Raw genomic sequence first — 11,759 nt, forward strand, 5'->3', positions numbered from 1 at the left:
TGAAAACAAACAGTGCATTATGCCTGATGCAGTCAGACCTAAGGGGTTCCCAAATAGAAAAGTCATATTGTAGTCAGCTCTGTGACTTCTGCGTTACATCCTGTCAACTCTGTCTCTTTTCAGAGGAGTCATGTGTGTCAGTGAGCAATGGGTTCACAGCTTGAAGCTCAGTGAAGTTAAGCCAGCTCTCTCTTTCACATACACACACACACGCACACGACCTCAGGCTTCATGCAAAACAAAACTGAGATGCCGAGACCTCTTTCAAGCCTCTCTGCAACTGCCCCCTTTATATAAAAGGACACTACTTTCCTCAGCTACACAGCATCACATCAGCACTATAACTCTATTAGGCACAGCTTCAGGACACACTAAGCAACCCATAGTCCACAATGGCATCATTGTCAGTGGGGATTGCAGCCATTGTCGTTCATGCTACAGGATTTATTCTCCTCCTCCCATATTGTGACCTTCACCTCCGACCCTGCCTGCCTTCTCACATGCTCCGGGACTGAGAGCTTGTGGAGCTTTATGCTTTCTACATCTTGAATGCTCCCCTACAATGACCCAAGACTGCTAAGTGGCTTCTTTCCACAGCACAGCAGTGATGGGATGATTCAGGTTAGTGTCAGTGTGGAAAGGGAGGGGGGTGGGGGGGGTTATGTCAGAGTATGGTGTTGTGGTTGGACTGATTGACCCTTGGAAAAGGTCAAATGGAAGGCATGAGAGGAGAGGAGCTGTCTAAATGGCCCTTTTCTCTTCTTTTTCTCCCCCTGTCCCGGGCAGAGATTCTGTATGGTTATTTATGAGTGTGTGGGAGAGCAAGTGGGGCTGAGGTGAAACCCACCGGCCCTTTTTGTTGCAAGGGTTGGGCTGAGGTGCTTGTCATTGGTTCGGTTCTGTCATATATACATGAGCATGCACACACACACACACACACGTAAGCACTCACAAACTATTAAGAACCCCTCCCAGAGCTGCAAGGACAGAGGAGAGGACTCTGTTGCGAGGCAGATTTGGAAAACGAGGTGTGCTTCACACAAAAGCTGTCAGCAGTTTGATGGATGCCTCTTAGGCATCTAAGCCCCATCAAACTTCGGAAACTGGAAGCCATATTCAAACATACTTGTTTGACATTACTGTAATATTAGAGGTAACATTTGGAATTCGTGCTATTTATTTTAAATGGATTGTTTTTATGAAGAACAACATATTTTTTAAAGTTGTGTATCATATAAAAGCATTAATAATCACACAAAAACATTGTCACATTGTGTGCACGGATATATAATAATATGATATATGATGGATGAAATTGTCATGAGTCACATATTCTGCATGAATTTGATATTCTAGAGAATAAATTAGCTGTGCCTTCCCAGAACTGCATGAATTCAGTGTTACACGCCACTTCTCTCCCTGACAAAGTTAAATTGGGCTTGAATTTCACACTAAAGTCAAATGGTCATGATGTCATGGTTTGAGGACAGAATGACTTGGTTTGTCTGTTGACTGAGAAGGCCTATTCTTGCATGTTTGGGTGGGAGCATAGCATATAATTGCAGAGCGGGATAGCATGAGGGGATGGGGAAGGGAGAGAGTTAGCACGCAACATGAGTTTTGGCTCAAACTTTCTGGTGTGGGTGCCAAACATGTCCAGAGGGCTGCTGTGTATATCTGTGCACCAGGCCAGTGCTGCTCTACCAAGAGGCTTGCACTGTTCCAAGACACATCTTTCATTTGCACACGCTGAATAGCTTAGGTAAGCCCAAGGCAGTTTGGATTGAGGACAGATCTGGCTTTTTGGACTTTTTGGCTGTGGAGCGGTTGCCTGGCTGTATGAATGTGTTTGTGTGTTTATGTTATGTGTCTGGATATTTTCTGGATGTGCAATATTCTTCTGTGTGTGTGTCCCTTCCCAGTGAGAACCATTGCGTTGTTTAGTTGTCAAGGGAGCAACCAAACCGCTGTACACGTGTTGCAGCCATTTGAGGATTACACTGATCCAAAAAAACTGACAGTAAAAGAAGAGAATGGAAAGCTTTGTTGGCCTTTTCATACCCTCTCGGTGGGAGGTAGAAAGGCAAGACCTCCAGACCTGGGATAGCAGTGGTGGGTGTTAATGGGGTGGATGGTGGTGAGGACTCTCAACTGCCAACCAGATGGACAACCAAGTGCTGTGTATTTAGAGAGATCATAAGGGATAACCTTGCAAAGACAGACTGACATTTTGCTGACAAAACAAACCACCCCTGTCCTGTGTGCAAGAAGACCCCGTCCCTTTTCTTGCCCACACACACGCACAGACGCTCATGTACTGGTATACTAATACTCAAAGTGGTATTTGCTTACATAGGTCTTAAAGAAGTTATTTCAGCAAGTGTTAAGCACATGCGAGGAGCCATAACAACAGGAGGATAGCACAAAAGAATTCAGGATTATACAACTCCTGCACAAACAATAGCAGCATCGATGACCTGTGTGGATTAGACTTGAGCTACGGAGGGAGTGAGTAAACTCATTTTCTGCGTCATGCATTGGGATTTACCTTGGTGCTTTAAGAACAGGAGGTTGAGATGACAGTCTAATAGGTTAAGAGCATCATCTCGTTACCTTAACTCCGTGCCCTCGTATCCACTACTTTATTTATTTAAATTTAAAATTTCACCACACGTAATAATTCACCAAGATTAAGGGGCAGAAAAAAAAGTGTCACAAGAACAAAACATTCTCTGGTGCGGCAGAAAAGTATAAATGAAATGATCAGGAGTCGTCCTGTTCTTTGAAATCTCTAATCTTCTCTGCAACAGAGTGAATACACTCACACGGGTGATTAATGGCACATAAACTTTCACACATGTGCACAGGCACACAGACACACACACATATACACCACTAATTTAACTTTATTAAAGCAACTTGTACCAATGCTGGATTCCAAAATACTGATTACGACTCAGCTGTAAAACTGCTGAGTGCAAAGGCAGAAACTGTCACAGTGACCTAAAAAAAAAGAAGCCACACACCGCTTATCTTATCTGATTATTGTTGTACGGTGGTCATTTTTTTAAGCTAACTTCATGGCAGAGCTGTTAAAAAATAGAATATCATAAAACTACATTAATCAACTAGTATACTATAATTAAATTGTCCCAGGAAACTTTACTTTTATTGGCGAAAGTAATTAGAGGAAGTCGGTTAAGAAAGTCCAATTTTCTCACCCTTTTTAACAGCCTACTTTGTGTTTTTATGCCCCACCACAATGGCACATAGTACATGTGTGGGACACCAGACATCTGTGAGTGTGTCTGTGTAGACGCAGTTTTGTGAACATAGTTTTTCCCAGTAGAGGTGTGGATTTGAATAGATTTTAGCTGTAGTTATTAAAGAGGCTCGTCATTTACTTCCATAAAGTTCTATTAAGTTTTAGGAGCAATAGGAGACAGATGAAATCAGGCTAAGCGTTGGCTGCTTTTAGCTTTATTTTCAGCATTCTCCTAATGACAAGCTGCAAAGAAAGTATAATGTTTTCCATGATCATCCTTTTATTTTAAGGGCATTTTGCATAAACTATTGCTCTGACGATGCTGATGTCTGGAAAGTCATTGAATGTCTGCACCACATTTAGTGACTCTCCATCCCAACAGTTATATTGCATTTGACTAAAACCCAAAATGTCTATTTCGTGGAGGAAAAGGCAGTAAATCAGTACAATTTCTGAGACTCATCCTCTGAAGACAATGCATCCCTGAAGCTGCTTTCAGAGGCCATTCATTTTCCTAAACTTGTCCAGAGAGACTCTATGTGAATTGCTCTGGACATTTTCCATATCTTGTCCTGCCAGCTTTCTAATCAAATTTGTGGATAATGTGCGAATACAGCAGTGGGCATGTGTTCTGCCTTCTGCATGCTTCAAATAGACGCCAGCGCTCACCTGGATGTTGCGGTCGTTCCTCTGTTGTTGTGAACGTGCCTGACCTGGAAATCTCCTGCTGCACAGACACAGTCTCCTCCGGGGGATTGTGGCTGAAAGGGACTTCAGAAAAAACCTGCGGCAAAGTTGAATAGTTGCGGAAACAAAGAATCATGAAGTATCCTTGCAGACTTTGTGTCTCTTTAGGATGATCTGTAAAGCCCTGACATCTATAAAGTGAACACGCGGAACAAAGATGTTGAACTTAGTCAAACTATGTAAACATGTCGATAAGCACATGCTCACGTTAGCTTTTTCAATGCACTGCTGCACAAAGCGGAAAGCATCACAAATGTCATGTCAGCGCCTACATGTAAAATGATCTCCTATTTATTTACTTTAAGCGACTTTTGTTTTTTTTCCTGTTTGTTGTCCACTTCCTCTGACCAAACAATTGAACAGTGATAGTTTTCAGAATATAGAGCTAGCAACACATATGTTAACTAAATGAATTCACCTTAAATGAATAAATTGTTAGTACAGTTTATAATAATAATAAAAAATATGAAATTTAGCATGTTGTCGCTGTTGTTGTCCGCTTCCTCAAGACAAAGATGAGCGCAGAGAATGATTCACTCCTGTTTGGTCATCAAACAAGGATAAAGCGACGAAGCCTGAAGGTCAAAGGCTTTTGAAGCTTCTATGACCACCTTTGTTTGACAATTACACCTGCCACAGAGGGGGTTAGCTTTTACCAACACTGGAAATGTCAAAAGGTAAACAGGCCATTAACAGCCAGCGTCTGGGTTTTAACTGCAGAGATGCAGTCGTGTAATAGGATGTTCTGTGAGACGGAGAGACAGCCAGATAAACAAACAGACTGGCAGGGAGGCAGCAAGGCAAACACACAGTTGTGACAAAGGAATCCTCAACATCATGGTCATGAAGATAGTTTATGTTGCATGTCCAACCCTTCTCAGTTTGATTACACTCATCATGCTCAAATTTATGTTACCCACAGAGATTCTTGCCTGGGCTATTTTGGTAAAGGCTGTTGCTTGGGCTTGTCTTTGACAATCCAGCTTGTTCCAGCTCCGTCTGTGCACTATGTCCATCTCTAACAATTTAGCACGCGCACATACACCGTTGCTTCTACTTTTATCTTTGCAAGGATGGTGATCGACACTGTAACTAGCCCCTTACCCTGACTAAATGCCTCACCACGACTCCAATCAATCAATTCTAAGAGAAAGTTCTGGCCCTTGAAGTTGCTCAGATCAGCATGTAATCACTCTGTACAAACTCAAACTTGTCCTTACAAAGATAGAACTACAAGTAAACACACACAGACACACACACACCTCTCCATTTCTCTGTCTTTTTCTCCCCCACCACTCTAGCCACATTGCCACGCTCAGTTTTCCATGGCCTCCCATTCCCGAGTGTTCTGCGAACTAAGTAAATGAACGACACAATCCGGAAATAGTGTTACAGCCGGAGATGGTGGGAAGGAAAATCCCTGGACTAGTGCTGGCAGGAGGGTTGGAGAGAGAGAGAGAGAGAAAGGAAATAAATACTATTACAGTCATTCACACTTCAGACAAAGCTTGACACTTTCATAAGTCTCTCTCTTTCTCCTGAACTCAGAGTCTTGGCTCTTTAGACGCTTTATCAAGGACTGATGCACTTCTACTTGGCTTTGTTGATGCTCAGATGCCCTGCACCAATGTTACAAGAAAATGTGTTTGCTGCTTCATGAGATAGTAGTAGAGGTTAACTTATCTGTAGTGCAGTCGGTTAAAGATCAGCATTAAAAATGGGCAAATGCCCACGAGGAGGCTGAAGTTGGGGAGTGGTGCACAAGGCACAGGGTAAATGTTTTGCCAACAGGTTAAAAGAAGGATCGGCTCTATAGCAGTATGAGAGCATCTTTAAAGAGTGGCGTTTTAGTCACTGCTGTAATACTACATGCTGAGGAAATGTTCTGTCTCTGCTGCAAACCATGTGCAGTGGCCTCTTGGACAGGGTGGTAAAATGCTCCTCCTGCATTTGTTAGAGGATGTGGTTAAATCTCACCCGAGCAGCCCGAGGCTGTGTTTGTGAAGTAACAGTGTAACACCACGTCAATTTGAACCTGTATAATCAAGCTCCGGTGTTATTTTAGCATCACAAACGAGCCTTTGCAGAATAAAATAAATAATGTCTTGTCACTGATCTTTATTGTGTTTTACTTGGTGCCTGCTTGGTGCCTGTTAAATGGCCAACAAATGCTTCGCTTGCTATTTACAAGGGGAGGATGGCCTGCGTGAGTGCCTCTCACTATAACAGTCAGTAACATGAGATGGGGAACCACACAACCGCTAAATCAGTAAAATGGGAACCCAGAGTCACTGTAATTTGGGAGAGAGCTGGTTAACCACTCCTCATAATGGATGGTGTTTCTGTTTAGCCTAAGGCGTTGTAGCTGAGGTCATATGCAAACAAGGCAGATCTTGGGCCTCGGAGATTTTACAGTGCTACATTTTTTTTGTTCCGTGTATTATCACACATATGAAATCATCTACTGTACACACATTAAACAAGAATCTCATAAACTGTGCATTTAACTGGCAACATGAGGCTCTATAATTGAGGTCTATTAAAATATGTAATATTTTACCCATTGTACAGGCCAAAACCATTGCACCACACCCTCTACTTCAAGTGAAACATGCCAATTGGCTGTATTTATTTATTTGAGAATTTACATAGAAGAATGTAATATTGTTTACTCTGAATCTCTCTTTTTTTTCATCCATATACATTTTTTTCACAAGATCCAGATCATTGCGCTGGATCTTTTTTAAATGTGATCAAATTGGTTGCGATTCAGAGATTTTCTCGACACATGTAACATTTCCATGTTGAACAAAGAGCCTCATTTAAAACTAGAATGTATATCACATGCTGTTGGTCTAATGTTGTTAAACATATAAAAACTATTTTCAGAAGAGGCCACAATTCCCACTGTCATTCTGCATTTCACCGAGTCAACAATGAGGAATTTGTTCCCTGAAAGCACCAGCGCTTGAAAGCAAAATACCCTGTGAATCAATCAACTTAAACATTTCCTGCGCGGATGCAACGCTCTGTCACTTTATCTGTCATTTATTTCTGTACTGACTGGTGGCCAGTGCACGTGACATGCGATACGTGTGATTCATGTGATTCACGCATTCAGCCACAAAGACTCCTAACAGCCACGAGCCACTGAATGTTTCATTAACGTCAATAACACCGCGCCTATCATTTTTTAGGATGGTCCGATTTATAGTGAGTGTGAATCATTTACTAAAATCCCTATTTATGTCCCTTAATATCTACATTTTTACCAGACCATTAAAGGAATGATGGATTGATTAAGTGGCTAATTATTTACATGCATGATTGTGAATTGAATTCCTTAATAATGTGGGCTCTGGGAAAAAGAAATGGATGTTTTTAACTTTTTTCTTGCATTTCAGTAGACCTAACAGTTGTTATTTTGCAGCCTTACGTTGACATCAACATCTCTACCCTACTACAGCTTTGTATCTGTTGTTGCCACATTTTTTTTGTGTGAATGCCCCTTTAAAGGATTACATCATCCTTCTTGGGTTCTTTTTTTTTTTTTTCAAATCCTTCGCCACATTTCTCAGTGTTCTGCCCAGAGACAATTGGTTAATTCACTAGTGTATAACACTGCCACCTCCTGATGCACAGCAGCACCATCAGCAGCAGCATCTGTGAGGACGACACACACACACACACACACACATTATTTCACCCGCATGCTTTTTCCAGCTCATGACGATCGTCTTTTACACCTTTTTCTGACTCACTGTATATCACTGCACTGACAGACACTGTAGTCCTCATCATCACATGATGTTCAGTCAGATTCTCACCAGTGGTGAGAAAAATGTGGAACAGACTCAAGTGCTTCATGTTCACCACTGACCCAATGTGAGCTCATGCAGTGCATTTTGTGTCGATGGTCTTTTTGTGCCATCTAGTGGCATAAAGAAAGAACTGAGGTGAGTGAGCTTGTTCCAGGTCTTATTGGTTGCGAGGGTTAAAGAGGGTCAAAGATTACGTGATGAAAACTGGATTCTTAAGAGAAAACATTCCATAAGAGCAGTGACAAAAGAAGCATGTGACATGATACCTAATCTATATTTTATAGACATATAAACAGTGATTACGCAACAGTTCTATTTAAGAAAAATCTGCCTTTTCTGATTGACTTGTTGGGGGCCTATATTCATCTCTCTGTTATGGGTACCTGGTTTCTGGCAAGCTAGTTATAGTTAACGAAAACTAAAATTGAAAAAACTATTTCCTAGTTAACTGAAATAAAAATAAAAACTGAAACTGAATTGTGTGTTTACAAAAAACTTTGTAAACTTAGTTCATATACAAGCATTTTGGTTTCATATATTTCATATAGTTGAGTTTTTATGACACACAATACTTATTATGACCTTTTTATATCTTGTATACTAAAACTAATAAAAAATAAAATAAAACTAAGCATACCTGCTCTAAAAAATAATTCAAACAAACTCATTTTAAAAACGAAAAGTAAAAAACTATCATAACCTTGGTTATCTGTATCTCTCTTTTATGTACGTGTTTCAATAGCTCTTTTGTGTTGTGGTCGGCTCAGCTGACATTCACAAGTCCACTGCAAATTTAAGAGACGGCCATGACACGGCAAACATTTACTGTCTCTTTGTGGATGGTTTTCTATAAACAGATACAGGAGAGGGAGAACGTTGAAGCATGGAGAGACTTGTTTTTCTTTTATAAGTAATCTGTGTGTCCTGTTTTGTTAAGAGGGTGTTACAGAAACGCCAGATTGAGCTCAAAATGCTCTTATTATCACAGTAACTCTTGTTTCCCCCAATTTACGGTTCGTGCAAACAGACAAGATATTTCCCCTCGAAAAGTAGGAGGACAATGAAATAAGTGAGATTTTCAAGGGACGAAGCTAACTCGATTTCTTTTGCGCCTGCCCTCCAGGGCAAAGTCTCCTGTGGTTTTAAAAAGTGCATCCAGTAACAATAACTGTATTCTACTCAATGTTTAATCAGTGTAACAGCGTTTTGTAACACTGAAATACCGGTTAAACAAAGAAAGCTTTTCATAACCTTTTTTTTTTTATCCTGTGTTAGGCTTGAAATCATTCTACATTGTGGACATTTTTTAGGATTATTGATCAATAATTCCATTAAATAACCTTATAGCACAATGTAAATTAGACTCTGTAATGAAAAACCTGGCAGAGAATTTAATGTATCACCGGGCAGTTCAGAGAATTATTTTCATTATTTTAATTATTTTAATCAGTTCAGAGTAATCTGAATGAGTTGTCTTTGTAGATGTAATGTGTTTGTTGCTGCTGCTTCTTGGAAAAGAGATTTGTTATTCTCAGCGGGATTATCCTAGTAAAATAAAGGTTGTAGTTCACTTGTCTCAAATCAAAAATGCAGCTCATAACAACACGTCAACAACTCGCACAGGCTGCAGTATGATTATTCTATTTTTGTTCTATCTTTAATGCAGATTAAAAAAATGTAACAGGTTTGAGTTACAATTCAACTTCTCAACAAAAGAGGGTCGACAAAGTTTGCTCAATCGAGCCAAATTATTGGCTATAATCATCGCAATTATATTCCATTATCAGAATATATAAGAACAACACATTGTTCCCATTATCTGCCAATAATCTATTGAGGCTGATATTACGGTGCATTAAGATTTAAAATAGATTACACCTTGACTGAACTCTAACTTTAAACATTTTTTTTTGCAAATCAAATCGTTCAGGCCTACTTAAAGGTGTGGTAGACATTCAAATATGTGCATAGACAGATACGGCCTGTTGTCATCGCTCCAACACATGCACCATCCTGCGCTGTGAGGGAATTCATCCGTTGTGATGACACGCAAAGAATCAGAGCGAGAAACAATGTCATCGATGTTTGCGCTGTTGTATTAAACCACAGATTAAGGTTCTGTGTGTGCACGTCTCGATAATATGGAAAAGATTTTCTTCTTGGTGTTTTTTTTTAGCATTGTTCGGATAATTTATCTCAGTATAGTAAAAAAAAAATAACATGCAAATAAATGAGCAGATAGAGCTTTTATTTTGGAGGAGTAGCTAGAATCCGCCTTTACTCGGTAGGTGGTAGTATTGAGGCACACAAGGTGCAGCTTTGCAGTGCACGGCACTGTTTCCTGCAGGTGGTCAGCATGTCATGTCACCGTTATACTGAATTTAATCTATTTACTGAACACGCATTAGATATTTTTAAGTGGAAGTGTCTACCAATAAATGTACCAGGCCACACATTAGTGCTTTTACAGAAATGAACAGTCCAAAGCTCTCTCTCCTTTCGCTCTGCCGTGTCAACTGCTCCCTTCGCTAATCCCCGATTCCGTGACCTCTGACCTCTCACCGGTATCTTATGTAAGGAGCCGGTTATGGAAACCACACGGCTGCGGCCGGGGCAATAAGCTCATTAACATTTTACTGCTCAAGGTAAAAACAACAACAAAAGCCACAAATAAACCCTCGGAAGAAGCAGAGGAGGGATGAGACTACGTAAAGGCGTCGGCCTCTGTGTAAGGTGTTGAGCTGTGCTTGGCTCTGAAGTGTGCAACAGTAAGACGTTAGAGCCCTTCAGACCTGGTATTAACATCCGTCCTGAGTGATACGATCATGGCATCCTCACATTTAATCACAGACACCACATTTGGTGGTGCTTGGAGGAAACGTGTGTCCAGTCCTCTGAGGGCGTTTCAGGTTGTTTTCTTTTGCACTAGTCACACGTGCTCACACGTTCATGTATCAGTACTTGACCTCATCAGTCGATCCCTCTCTCTCGCTCCCCATCGGTTCTTTCTCTATCAGCAAGGAGTGAGTCATTCAGCTCCAGCAGCCCAAAACACAAGCCTCCAAAGCAGCTGAATGGTTCAGCAACGCATGTGAGCAGCAGCTGAAGTGAAACACTCAGTCACAGTTTGTCCTTTCCTTTCTTTTGCTTCCAGGCTACAATATCAGGCCCCTCCTCCCACTGAGCTTGTGTTGTGATTACAGCTGACAGTGTGCGTGCTGACACACAAGCACACATTTTTTTTTAACAATAGATAGAATGGTGGAATTTGCAGTTGTGTGTCAGTGTACTGCACTTTTATTTCCTTTAAATCCACTCTGCCTTCAGAGTTTTTCCACAGGACAAAATTCGACTTGGCCTCCTCATACTCTTTTGTCTAATGGGTCTAAATCCAGCCTTTGACAGTGCAGACCAGATTATTCCAACACATTCTCTAATCTTCAAGTATCTCCTTGGTTCTGGTTCAGACTGGTTTCCTTCATATTTATCTGACAGCTCATCTTCATCTCCCATGTCCTGTAATCTGCCCAAAGACATTTCCTTCATCATTACACTGGTGACATTTCGCTTCAGTCATTTAATACCGCGCTGCTTCCAAATATCATGTGTTTGTGTCTAACATCATCTCAATTCACGTCCAAATCAGCTCTTGTCCTTTCTGATAAAATATAAACAATGAATCAGCTTTTTGTTACACGGCACATTAGGTGGCTCCATCTAAACAAATAAAACATTATATTTATATTATTTATATTTATTATATTAATATTATTAAAATAATAAACTGCTTTCTGTTATCCCCCCAGGTCACTGGTTCCCTGTTAGCATATTAAAGAGCAAATTCAACAAAGGGCTTAAAAGAATATTCTTTATCACCTTTTCCCTTATTGTCCCAATATGTACATTTTGTACATACAATATGTTCA

The sequence above is a fragment of the Solea senegalensis genome, linkage group LG1 (genome assembly GCF_019176455.1).
Source record: "Solea senegalensis isolate Sse05_10M linkage group LG1, IFAPA_SoseM_1, whole genome shotgun sequence".
Taxonomy (NCBI): domain Eukaryota; kingdom Metazoa; phylum Chordata; class Actinopteri; order Pleuronectiformes; family Soleidae; genus Solea; species Solea senegalensis.